We start from the raw sequence: 10660 nt of genomic DNA on the forward strand, positions 1-10660 counted from the left end.
CCATTGCAAAAATGCACGGCGACAATTCGTCAACTAGTGTACTGGACCGTGAGCGACACCAAATTTACAGATGTTGGAGACAGTGGCTCGTGAAGCCTTTTATACATTCTGCGAATGTGAGTATTATTATCATTTTAAATATTTATTTCTAAATCTTCTTATTTTAAGTGCAAACTTTATAAACTGACGTTAAAATTTTTAATATTAGGTATTCCTCAACTATATCATAAAAAAATATTTGAGAAGGCCGACTCAAACTAACATACAGAAAATATACGAGGTGCATGAACAAAGACACGGTTTTTCCAAGATGCTTGGTAGCCTTTATTGCACACTAGGATTGGGAAGCATGCCCAGTTGCTTGGCAAGGTCAATATCATCGGGGTGATCATGATAGACCAACAATTATCCTTGAAGTTGTTGCATCATTTGACCTTTGGATATGACATGCGTTTTTTGGGATGCCCGGTGCAAACAACGATATAGCTGTGATAAATTCGTCCCCTATTTTTGATCGTCTCATAAACGGAGTTGGACCCGACACTTCATTTTCCACGAATGATGTCAACTACGAATACATATATTATTTAGTCGACGACATTTATCTGGATTGGACCACGTTGGTTTATAGCTTTATGTGCACGACTGATGATAAACAAAAATATTACAAGAAAAAACACGAGTTGGTTAGAAAGGACATCGAAAGGGCATTCAGGGTATTAAAGAAACGTTGGTCTATCGTTAGACATCCGCTCGTATTCAGCAAATGGATAAGTTAAGACATGTAATGTACACTTGTATAATCTTGCATAATATGATATTGGAGGACTCTGATAGAGCAATTTGTCAAGACGAGTACAAAGATGCGACGAAGCCGATCACAATACTAAACGAAGATGAGAAACTTGCTAATTTATTAAGAACACGAAGCAGTGAAACGAATTTCAGTCTTCAATCGGATTTGGTTGAACATATTTGGAGAAACAAGCAACATAGCGGCGACGAAGACGATGACAACTAAAAGTAGTTGATTTGTTTTATTTATATATTTTTAAGTTTAATTTAGTTTAATTTTTTTATTATTATTGTATTTAATAAACTTGTTGGTTTTTTTTTGTTATATAAAAAATAATAAAAAAATAAAGGGGCACCGATATCCCCTCACTATAGAGGGGCATCTTTGACTGGGGCTTTGACGCCCTCAGTGCCCACGTGGCACCGAGGACTGAGGATGGTCTAAGTAATAGAGCGCTTGTGGCCGTAACTAATAAAATAATAGGGAATTAAATAAAATGAATAGGAGTTTTGTGAGGGGAAGGAAATCTCCTTTCTAGTATATATAATTGTGACATTCGTCAATTTCGGGTCACTTTTGTTATGTAAACCCGACCCGTTTGTAACCCGAACATTTCAAATATATAAAATATTGGATCTTGTCATTTAAAATATATAAAATATTGGTTTTTTTATATTATGCATTGTTTGACCATTTAAACATACTCATTTTTATGCAAACCATAAAAGAATCTTTATACCCAACCCTTCACTCCTTCCCTATATATACACACCCATCTTCTTCATTTTACTCTTGCTACATCTCCAAAAACTCTCTCAAAACTCCATAGATTCAAGGTTGTTATTTCTTATGTATTCTTGAAGTTTTGACTTCTCAAGTCAAAATAACTCTAGTCTTTCATTCTAACTTGTTCATCTAACATTACTAACTCTTGAATATGGTGGTACAACATATATATAATACACACCCCTTGTTTCCTTTATTTGTTACTTCACCGACTCTGGTTGGTTAAGTTTCGAATGTCATAAGGCAAGGCTTCATGGAGGACTTCGTGTTCTTGATATATATTTACACACACATAACTTATTATACATATCATTTATGACTAACTTCTAACCCTTTAGTTTGTTCATCTTATTTACAAGTTCCATGGTGTGGGTTTGTATAAGACTAACCTCGGTTTAACCGAAACTAGTCCAAACCGGAAACCGAACTTTTGTTTACTAGTTTTGTTAAAATAGTTGTTTAAACATGTTTATTGCTAGATTTGAGTCTCAAAAAACCATTTTTACAAGTTCTTTGATATTAAGCATATGGAATCCATCTATGAACTCATTAAGAGATGGAAACCGAACTAAACCGAGACTTTTGCTTAAAAGACTTGTAGTTAACTTTTTTTGTTGTAAAATTTAAGTTTCCTTCAGTTATAAACCAATATACAAGTTCTATGATATTTGGGCATGTAGAAACCATCTATGAACTATTTGTGAGATGGAGACCGAACCAATCCGAACTATACCGACTTTTACTCGCTTAAGACACACAAGTGTGTTTTTAGTTATCAAGACTTTGTATATTTCTTTAAAAAAAATAGTTTACAAACTGATTTTAATTATTTTCTTAAGTACTTGGAATAGTTGGATCCAACTTGATCTCATAACATAGTTTGGACCGACAAAACCGAACACTCGCTTAACGTGCGTTGTTAGTTCTAAACAATAGATCTACGTACTTGGTTAAGTGTTAGTATGTTTTAATGAGTTATCTCATAACAATTAATATTTTGGAAAGTTGACTTTGGGTTCGACCATTTGTCAAGACCCGAACCGACAACCCGAACACTCGTTAAAAACCCGTTTTAGTATCTTTAGCCTAATGGAACTTGCATTTTAGCATTTTCCCCACCTTATTACTTAACATTGGTTAAGTAAATATTAAGGTTAGATACTTTAACTCGGTTTTGAGCAAACTTACATTTTTTAAAAGGGTTATTATTATAAATTCTTTAATAGTTACATTTTAAACCTTGAACTTTAATTGATTAGTTTTTACAACAATTATTTTATTTAAAGATCTTCAAGACAACCTTTCTAAATCCAATACTTTCTTTTATTTAGGCTTCATACGTTAAACTTGTCGTTCCGGCAAATCTCCAAAGAATCAATCTTTCAAGTTTATTACTTGAACGTGAGTAACTTCATACCCCGTTTTCTATCTTTTATTTTGGGGGTGACATTTCAACTTATCTAAACTAAATGTTTTATACTTGGGTCTTAAACCACAAACGTTGTTGTATACCTTACTTGAATAATTGCTCGATTTGGTGTTCTATGCTTATTTGACTATTTGTTTATCGCTTTTGGATGGTGGAACTATAAATCCTAGACCATTTGGCAACCCCTCATGGCAAGGTGTCGTTAACGTAATGCAATTAACGATAACTATAAAATCCTAAACTATTTGGCAACCCCTTATAGTTGGGTGTCGCTAACTTGTTAGCGATAACTATTTATCCAAGTTTATAGCTATTATTTATGGTTTTGTATACTAGTTTTGTGGCTTTTCATACTATATATCTATTGTTCAAACTTATGAATTGCTCACCAACCTTTGTGTTGATAAACTTTATTTTATGAAATGTTACAGGTTTGCATCTAGGTTGATTATGGAGTTCGGTGAAGAAAACGTCACAAATACCGTTAGGATATTAGCAAAAATGAACAATATTTGATTTGCTATATTTTGTTGTATTTGAGTTATGAATATTTGGTTATGTGACATTTTCGATGTTGTGAAATGAAATGAGTTTGTTAAATATTGTCGCTTTAAATAGTGTCATGCGCTTATGAGCAATCGTTGCACCCCGACATGTTCCGCCGCCTTTGGTCGGGGTGTGACAATAATAATATAGGTTCTTTTAGACTCGCAAGCCTAATCAAGCGCAATATGTAAAGTTCAAATTAAGCTATTTTATTAAATGAGCTTAGGTTCGAGTTTGTTTGAAAGTTTTTAACCAGACCATCTTGAATAGTTCTTATAAGACAACTTTTAGGTTCATGAGTCGGCTTGGTTCGTTTTCAGCTCAAACTAAAATCGAAGTTTTGGGCTTTCTTGTTTAGAATTATAGAATCTTTTGGCTCCAGTTTTCTAATTTTTTGTATGAGTTTGGTTTAGTTATTGATCGTTTTCAATTTTACAAATGGGCTTGAAATGATTCAACTTGAAAAAAGTTGTCCCATATAATGAGTTTGGGACTCATAAAACTTTTAACTTGGAACTTTTGACCCAATTCTCGGCCCGTTTTCCATCCTCATCTCTATAATTACACTAAAAACACTACATTTATATCTCATGTTTAATAAAATAATATTTTTTATAACTTTATCATTACAGTTTTCTCTCTCATCTACTAACAACCAACTCAACAAATATTAAAAAACAAATAGGGGCAAAAAAGTTTCCTCAAATTTACAAAAAAATCATTACCCTTTCCCTCTCAACACTATAATTTACACTCATAACTTCACCCTATAATTTACAAACTATTCTCACATAATTTTAGAGGATGGATTGATAATGCCCTAACCGAAATCAACCATTAATTTTGTTTTCAAGAAAAAAAAAACAAATTGTCAATTAAATTGGTTTTTTAGTTTGGATTTATGAGTTTTTCTCGGTTTCGATTTGATTAATCTATTTTTTTTCTCAAACTAGTCTATACGTAGTTTTCCTTATTTATTGTTTTTATCAATATTAGTCTTATTAGAGCATTCCCAACCCGTCTCCTATATTATGTGTGGAGAGTTTCTAAATTATAGGGTGAGGTTTTGAGTGGTTGTGAGTGAAAATTATAGGGTGGAGAGAGAAATTATAGTGACTTTTTTGTAAATTTGGGCAAACTTTGTTTGTCCTTATTTATTTTTTAATATTTGTTGAATTAGTTGTGGGTAGAGAAGATAGAAAACTGTAATGATTAAGGTATAAAATTATATAATTTAATTGAGCAGAAGAGATAAATATAGTGTTTCATAGTGTAATTATAAGGATAGGGATAAAGGACGGGCTGAGAATGCTCTTAGCTAAGCGAGTATACTAATAATTTTTAGTATTTTAAAAAGAATAAGTAAATTTTTGGTGAAGATCATTAGAAAATTCAACATTATAATGATGATTCATATATCAAAACTAATTTATTTATTAATTACTTGTTTCATTTGTATAAATTTCGACCAAAGACATGTTAATTTAATGTGAAAGAAGAGCATGGTTGTTTCCGAGATAAGGCTAAGGATAGTGGGGCTTGATCAAGCCCCAAGTGATCCAATACATTTACGACACGTAGGCGCTGACTTGGCTCAGGTTCAAGCCCCTGGATCAAGCCCCATAGGGTGTAGTGGGGCTTGATTGGTCCACCCCCAAGCTTGATTGTTTACTCAAACCCTTGCTTAAACCTCGTTCAAGCCCCGCGGTCCCGGCCACCCCCCTCGCCCGCGCCACTGATCACATGAACGGTGTAGTGGTGTTCGCGAGCCACGTTTGCAACCACCTGGATCAAGCCCCCTCGTCCACCCCCTACCCTCAGTCTAATAGATGCCCCGAGCGAGTATCAAAAAAAGGGTCCTCATATATCAATGAGAACTAGGGGTGTTCTTCGGGTTAGTTTTTCAGGTTTCGGGTTTTTCGGGTCGGGTTTTTCGGGTTTCAAAGCTTTAAATCTAGACTCGAAACCCAACCCGAATTTCTCATGGTTTCTTCGTGTATGGGTAATTTGGATTCGGGTTTTTCGTGTTGGTTAATCGTCGAGTATCCTAGGAAAAAAACTACATTGCTAAATTTAAATGCAACACGCTCTTCTTTACTCATAATGTAGATAAGCCAACAATAAAAGAATAACAAACCGATAAAACATTCTAAATAGAGTAAAAGTTAACAACTTCAACCATAATAAATAAGACCAACATAATCGTCTTCAATATGGCGTGATTAGAGTGTTGATGTGACACCCGGTAATTTCCCAACCCCTTAAACCAAGTAATCAACCTAATTATTAGGTAATTATGTTATGCGCCCTGCGCGAGCGCGCTATGTTAGAATCAGCGCGGGCATTTGTTATATGCGCCCTGCGCGAGCGCGCTATGTTAGAATCAGCGCGGGCATTTGTTATGTGCACCCTGCGCGAGCGCGCTATGTTAAGAACCAGCGTGGGCATATGTTATATGCGCCATGCGCGAGTGTTTTGTTTTTATGAACTTTATAGTCTAATGGGTTGACCGTCCCGCATGATGCTAAGGCGGGTGCATCCCAAATCGTTTATGCGCGTGCGGAAGGGGAACTAACCTCCCCGCATGGCGGGAACATTGAGAGTAGTTTGTCTGAAGCTCCAAGATGGAATTGACTTCAACATAACTGATCACTATGTTGAAATACCAAGACCACCTGGAGAATCTACAAATGAAACTCAATGTCCCTAGCTGCGAGAAGGTTACGCACCTACCCGCAGTAAAGAAATGTCCTTCACGCAGAAAGCTATGCGCACAAAGTTATACGCGCAGAACACTTAGTCTATTCTCCAGATGTAAGGAGATTATTCCCGCCCAAAAGGAAACAGTTGCGTGTTTCAGAAATTTCTACTTTTTAACTGTACACTGACAAAAGCACCTGAAAAAGCATACTGTAGCATGAAAAGTCAACTGTCAGCCACCCTACTCTCACCAACCACAGACCTGCATGTCCTGTCCAAATCAAATCAAAATCTTTTATCCACTCCTCCACTTTTAAATAAATAATAATAATTTCCATACTTTATCATCATTACACCTAGATATGAAAAGATTACAATCCCCTAAAGCAAGGGATTGTGTTCCCTTGAGTTTGCCTATAAATATGTAACCTAAATTATCACCCAAAACACACTTCAAACTTCTCTCTTAAGAACTGCAAACTTGCACTAATCATCTCCCAAGCATCCGTTGTTTTCATTTCCGATCCTGTTACTAGGTAAGCCGAGATCATAACCTTGAGATCTACTTTCCAACCCTTATATTCTCCTATTTCTTGATCTTAATATATATCCTTGTTATTTAATCGTATCCTAGACCTTCAATTCCGAGGCCAACACCAAGAAAACCCGAATCTCAATTAATCCCTTAACAAGAACCACAGGTGAGTCTCACAGCCCCTATTTTCACTGTTTTCACTATTTTTAAACTGTTTTCGGGGCGAGGGACACGTAATTAAATTATGCTTTATCATGATACTCTTACAAGCAATGCAAGCAATTATGTGTTTAAATAATGTTTCATTATGGTATATTTACGAGCAATGCAAACGGTTACCTATGGTTTTCGATGAGAGTGCGATACAAGTAAGTGATCACTTTACCATTGGAACTCTAAGGGTAGGGACTGCTGGTTTGATCCACCCACTCGTAGGGGTCGCACCTCTTTGCATGGACGAGTGCCTAGAATGGGGCAGTACTATGGGATTGAGCCCGCTCGTAGGGGTCGCGCCTCTTTGCATGGACGAGCGCCTTGTTTTCCGGCACAACGTCCGCGCGTAACCCGCGGGACGGAATTATTGATTAGCTCGTAGGGGCAGCGCCTCTTTGCATAGACGAGCACGGTTTTTCAGAAATGTCCACGCGTAACCCGCGGGACGGCATTACATTATTTAGCTCGTAGTGGCAGCGCCACTTTGCATGGACGAGCACGTTTTCCAGAAACGTTCGCACGTAACCCGCGGAACGGATCTATCAGAAATATGTTGTTAGATCTATGTTTTCATACGGATTATCAAGCATATGTTTAGACATGAAATCAGAAATGTGTTTCAATATGATTTTTATCAAGACTATGATGCAACGCGATTTATCAAGTTACTAAAACTTGTGAACTCACTCAGTTTATACTGATTCAAATGTTTTACGTGTCTTTCAGGAGATAACTAGGTAGCGCATGGAGTCACACTTAGAGCGCCTCACGCTGAACATCTAAAACTAGCTTTTTGGAAGATTTTAGTTCTATCCCTTCGATGCGCGTGGTTGTTCCCGCCGCGCAAGGGGATATGGCGTGGAAATCTTCAACAGTTTTTATACTTGGATGTTTTTATGTAATTTTTAAACAATGTAATGTATTTGTATTAAACATTTCATGCGCAATGAAAATCTTACTTTGAATGTTTGCAATGGCCCGTGCTTAATTATCAATCCCCACTCGCGCGCGCCCGGCTGTTTCCGCCGCTCAGGGCCGGGTGTGACAGTTGAATTATAATTGCTTTTAGTCATATGTTGAAACATTAATAAATAATAAATAGTTGATTCATAATAGCTGGAATGGGAATGTAACATCCTACTTTTGGTTATAATAATAAAACAAATTTCGTTTATTTTATACTGTCTCGTTTATCGGTTTAGATAATAAACTGTACACGGTTGGGCTTGGACTTAGAAGATGGAATATAAGATGGAATGAGCCTTAGGTCCATGGGCTTAAGGGAGTATAAATACCCCTTAAACCCTAATCATTTCCATTATTATCCATCTCTACACCTTAGCCTACACCTTCCAAAACACACACATCATCCTATATCCCGAGCCAAGATCCGAAGTTGAGAACCCGAGCTTGATAGTGTTAGACGAGCTAAAACCTACATCAAAGACCAGCTCGTGTTCGTAGTTCGACTCGTTTAAGGTACGTTTATAATTGAAAATTGTTTATTTAGGTTCGGATTCATCTAGGAAATCTTAGATCTGTATACACATGGTAAAAACGAGCCCAATGCACCAAACCTTACTGAAATTCGATAGCGTTTGATGGTTTAATTATTGGATAAACAAGCCGTATGTATAATGCTCAAATCGCACCTATTAAATGCATATGTTTGGCCGATTGGACACCTAGGGTTTGTAGGCGAGATGAATACGAATCAATTGATACCAATTTCATGTTGTTTCGTTGAGAATCGAAGGTTTAATCGTAGATCTGAGGAAATTTGACTGTTCTTGTTCTCATCAATTTTGACTTTGACCATAGAGTCAAAGATCTGGATAAGAATTGTTGATAACTCGTTATGGTGGATCAATTCGTTACGCGTGCATAACGAATGGGACTCATTCGTGTGAACTGATAACGAATGGACCTTTAATTCGTTAGCTGCCCATTCGTTATATTAAGATGACGAATCAGGCCACATTAAAGATAACGAACTAGAGTAACGAATCAGCTAGCGAATCAAACCAGTCAGATGGTGATACGATAACGAATCAGGTTAACGAATGGGGATTTATCAAAGACGAACAAGGATAACGAACCAGATCACAAAAGATAACGAATTAGCTAACGAATTAGACTTAATTCGTTATAGAGAATGGATTAACGAATTAGAAAATAATTTAAAATCCTAATGGAAAATGTGTTAAGACAGTTAATGGAAATAACGAATTATTAGGGTCTCGACCCTAGCCAGGGGCTCTGCCCCTTGGACCCTGCTAGGGGCTGCCGCCCCTAGAACCCCGCTGCCAGGGGCGCTGCCCCCGGACCCCCGTTCGTTGTAGATTATATAAAGATAGAAATACGATACGAGTAGTAATAGTTAATTGATACGTGTAATTGTTATACAGTTAGTCGTGCACCACTCAAGAAAGGAATAACCATAAACGATGAACGTAACCGCATTCAGGTGAGTTTCTAGCCCCATTTCCTTGTTATGTTTTCGGGGCTGTGTGCATACTCGATGTGATAGTTAATACACTTACCTTAAATGGTAAGTATATGCCATGTATGATTTATATGTCATTTATGTATGTATATGTTGAATGTGAACCAAAGCTTGTCGGTACGTGAACGATCTTCGGATATTGCACGTATTGACGAGGGAGGTATGTATATGATATATGAATGTGTATGATAGATATATGTATAATATATGAATAGGTATGAATGAGTAAAGAACGTTTATGTATGTTACGGGTATGTAAAGACAGAATGTACGAAGGTGAAGAATTAAAGGATCTGACCCTAATAATATCTGTGATAGAGAAGAAAGGGACCAGAACCTAATAATATCTGATATAGAGAAGTAAAGAGGGATCAGACCCTAATAATATCTGAGATAGATAAGAAAGGGATCAGACCCTAATAATATCTGAGATAGACAAAGGAAAGAGGGATCAGACCCTAATAATATCTGAGATAGAAAAGGAAGGGATCAGACCCTAATAAAATCTGAGTTAGAATGGATAGTAAATATATAGTATGAAAGTAATACAATATGTATGTACGTATGAAGTTATGTAATGAAAGAAAAATAGTAAAGTAATTATTATGTATATTCGGATGCATAATTGAAGGTAAGTATACGTATTGTATGATATGTGATTAACTAGAACTCATTCAGCGTAGCTGACTTTTAGTATGCACGCAGGTTAACAGATTGAGACAACTAGTTTGAGATGGACACATGGCAGGTTGAAGAGGCTGGCATCTGAAGATTGTCATGATGTTTTGAATGTTATAATTTATGTTATGTTTTAAAAGACAAATTATGGATAATTGTAATGCATGGTTGATGTTTTATAATATTCCGCGAAAGTTTTAATTAACTCTGATATTTAGAACTGTACTTATGAGTAAATCCAATACCAAATATAGGGCACCGGTAACGGGGCCTTACAGGAACAATTGATTTGGACTAAATTCGGATAACGTCAGCGCCTAAGGCATAGACTATAATACCTAAAAATATATATGGTTTTAAAGCTAAAACTTTATTCGGGTTGACCCGAATCCTAGAATTTGAACCCAAGAACCAACCCGACTTACTTCGGTTCGGGTTTGGGTTAGCCTTTTCTCGGGTTCGGGTTAGTTT

Source organism: Bidens hawaiensis, unplaced genomic scaffold (genome assembly GCF_021521415.1).
Source record: "Bidens hawaiensis isolate Kalapana, Puna unplaced genomic scaffold, B.hawaiensis_p1.1 tig00029937_1, whole genome shotgun sequence".
In the NCBI taxonomy this organism is placed as follows: domain Eukaryota; kingdom Viridiplantae; phylum Streptophyta; class Magnoliopsida; order Asterales; family Asteraceae; genus Bidens; species Bidens hawaiensis.